Source organism: Terrapene carolina, unplaced genomic scaffold (genome assembly GCF_002925995.2).
Source record: "Terrapene carolina triunguis isolate 2854851 unplaced genomic scaffold, T_m_triunguis-2.0 Scaffold7939, whole genome shotgun sequence".
NCBI lineage: Eukaryota > Metazoa > Chordata > Testudines > Emydidae > Terrapene > Terrapene triunguis.
The window spans coordinates 1-3,328 of record NW_020672290.1 but is presented as its reverse complement, the minus strand read 5'-3'; the positions used below and the strand labels follow the sequence as shown (position 1 = coordinate 3,328).

At 47.6% G+C, this 3,328-nt stretch overlaps 1 non-coding gene across 1 annotated transcript; it reads right to left on the bottom strand.

The window, feature by feature from the left end:
- Nucleotides 1-661: 661 nt before the first annotated feature.
- On the bottom strand, nucleotides 662-734 carry TRNAV-AAC. Its single transcript has one exon. It is a non-coding gene; the product is annotated as a tRNA-Val (tRNA).
- Nucleotides 735-3,328: the final 2,594 nt, after the last annotated feature.

The following is a 3,328-nucleotide window of genomic DNA, read 5'->3' as shown; positions in this document are numbered from 1 at the left end:
CAGAAGCCAACCGCATCTCCATGGGTTTGGCCCTCACAAGGGCAGGCAGGGGCTTCCTGGATCCCAGTTGCTCACAGCCAGCCCATCCCCTGCCTCTAAAGCCATCAATCATGCCCCCAGGTTGGCCACAAAGGAACAGCCATTCTCCACCTGGACTCAGCTTTGCTTGTTTTCCTTTCACTCAGAACCATCCTTCTTCTCCTGGACTGCAAGTAGCCATCCCTGGGATGCCAAGAGGCAGGCACAGGATTCTACCTCCCAGCAGCCAACTCCACCTCTCCAGGCTTGGCAGAAGGAATGGTGGCACTCTACTATCCCCACTTAGCTGCACAGCTTCTTCCCTGCTTTCCTCAGCTTGACTTTCCTCTTTTGCCCCATTCCTGTCTTACTTCCTCCTTTTGCAAGTCATGCAAAGGAGGCCAGCAGGAAGTGACAGCCTCCGTAGGCCAACCTCCAAGGGCAGAGGAGGCCAATCCACAAGCCTCCAAAAGGTGACATGGCTAACTCCTCTAGGTTCTCCAGACTGATGCCAAGGTGCTTTCTCCACTGATGTCACCAGCCTCTGTCATGTGGGGGTTGGAGTTATTCCGGGGATGGGCCAATAGCAGAAGGAGGAACGCCTTCCTGGACAGCAAGGGGATTTGGGAAAAGGAAGCCATCATGTTTCTGCCTGGTTTTGAACCAGGGGCCTTTTGCATGTTAGGCAAACGTGATAACCACTACACTACAGAAACTCCATTCACTGGAGTGGTGCTCACCCTGGCACACACTGCTGGGCAAACCTAGAGACAGTGGTGGCAGCCCTTCGATAGGTGAGCTGGTAGAGCAGAGGACTGGAGTCGGTGCTCAGGAAGTCATCCTTACATTGCCCTTGTGATTCTTGCTTGAAGGAGAGCTTCTTTTTCTTCCCCTGGCTACAAAGAGCAAGAGAAGAATGAAAGGTCAGGTGGGTCAACTTGGTGCAGAAGCCCATGCTGTCTTTTCCTGCTGCATAGCCTGAAATGAGGGACTAATGGCAGTTAAAGGCACTGCTGCACTTTCAGAAAACAGGCCAGCCTGGCACAAAGGGGGATAGAAGAGCATGTCAAAGCTCAGGATTGAACCAGGGACCTTTAGTCTAGCATTCTCCCACCTGAACTAGAATCATAGAATATCAGGGTTGGAAGGGACCTCAGGAGGTCATCTAGTCCAACCCCCTGCTCAAAGCAGGACCAATTCCCAACTTTATCAAGCCTGACCTTAAAAATCTCTAAGGAAGGAGATTCCACCACCTCCCTAGGGAACCCATTCCAGTGCTTCACCACCCTCCTAGTGAAAAAGTTTTTCCTAATATCCCAACCTAAACCTCCCCCACTGCAACTTGAGACCATTACTCCTTGTCCTGTCATCTGGTACCACTGAGAACAGTCTAGATCCATCCTCTTTGGAACCCCCTTTCTGGTGGCAGCCAACCCGCCTCTGCCTGGGAAATCTTCCTCTAGAGAAAAAGAGCATTAGTCTGTGCAAAAAAGCAGAAAACATAGAGTTCTGCATTGAAACCCAGCAATGTGCTTGTTCTCTCAAGAAACCAGATCCAAACCAGGCAGCACTATCCTACAGAAAGACCAGAAAGTGCAGTGGCTTAGATATGATTGGTGGGAATTTTCCCAGTGGTGGTTACTTATCTTTCAATGCTGGAATTCAGGTACAGTTCAACTTGTCTTTGGAAAGGACTACCTGCAATTCACAATCATCACTGAATTTAAACAGTCAATGGAAAAGGGAACAGTGAGAGAAAAAACATTAGAGAAAGAGGAAACATATGAATGAGAGTCTCCATTGTATGTTATGCAGAGAAAATGATGTATTTTTTTCACTTAACCTATTCCTCAACAGGAGAGCACTTACCCTTGTCGATATTCCAGCAAGTGCTCCTGTTGGGGTGCAAAGTCAGCGAAGCTCCATTGCGATTCTCTGGATTCCTACTTCAGCAGTGACTAAGTTTCTTTTTGGCTTACTGCTTTTCTGTCTGGGATGTTTTTCTTTGCTGTGGTACAGAAAAAGGACATCATTGTGAGCGGCTCATAAAGGCATGATTAACTATTGCCTTCCTTGCTCAGATTTACTTGCTTCCTCGCCCTATTCCTGCCTTAGTTCCTGGGTTACCGGAAGGTGACAGGGGCCCAGTGGTAGGAGGAGGAAGTTGGGCAGCTAGACCCTGGTGGCAAAAGTCCTGCCACCACATGCCACCTCACTTTCTTCTCCCAGCTTCAAATATTGGCCACCAGAGACTTGGTGCCCAGCAGCACAACAGAAGGCACTGGACAGAGCTACCCTCACGTTGAAGCTCCAGCTCATTCAACCGTATCTTCAATCGATGATGGCCAATGAGAGACCAACATCCCTTGCTATTTTAGCACTTGAAAATGCCATTGGCCAATCTTTGGGTCTCTCTAATGCTGCGCTTCAGTTCATGACGGCAAAGGTGAGCAAAGCGACCTTTGAACTAAAGGAGTATGGTTAACATTCTAACGCTATCTCTTACTTTAAGACTATTTAATACTGGTCTACCCTGTGTTGTTGACAGTTTGATTTCTAGATATCAGTACATTTCAGTACTGTTAAAATTTAAGAGTTTCTATATGCTTAGAGGAAATGAATTTGTTTTATTTTCTTATATATGGCATGAATAAATACAGGTTTACAGATCCTAGCATGCAAATTTATCACCTTATATGACAGAGAAAATCATGCATCCAAATTGTGCATCAAAATCATGAAATGAGCTGCAAATGCAATGAAAAATAAGATATTCAAAAGTTTAACGTATGGGGAGGCAGGCACCGAAGACACGTCGTGCCTGGGGTGCCATTTGGTCTAGGGCAGACCTTGTCAGGGAGAACAGGAGTTAGTTTCACAAACCTATTTTCAAGCTGTAATCTGTGGCAACCTGCTCTGTGGAAGGGATTCCGGTAGCCCAGACTTAGGGCTGGAACAGGTCCCTGATTTAGCGGGTGGCTGCATGGTTTACAGCACTCTGATTGATCAGATAATCTGTCTCTCCCCAACCCTCAGATCTGCGTCCCCATAATGCTCCTGCACTGCCTCCACTCCTTTCACACTCAATAGCAAGAAGCAGCATCAGGGGTTAGAGATGAGCCATAGGGCACTACATGAATGACAGAGGCTTCAGGAGCACAGAGTGTTTGCCTGTCTGGGGCATGTTGACTGAGACCTCAGGGACACATTGTGAGGTAGAATCCCAGGCATCTATATGAAAGTAGCATAAGGACGTAAGAACAGCCATACTGGGTCAGACTGGGTCCATCTAGCCCAGTATCCTGTCTTC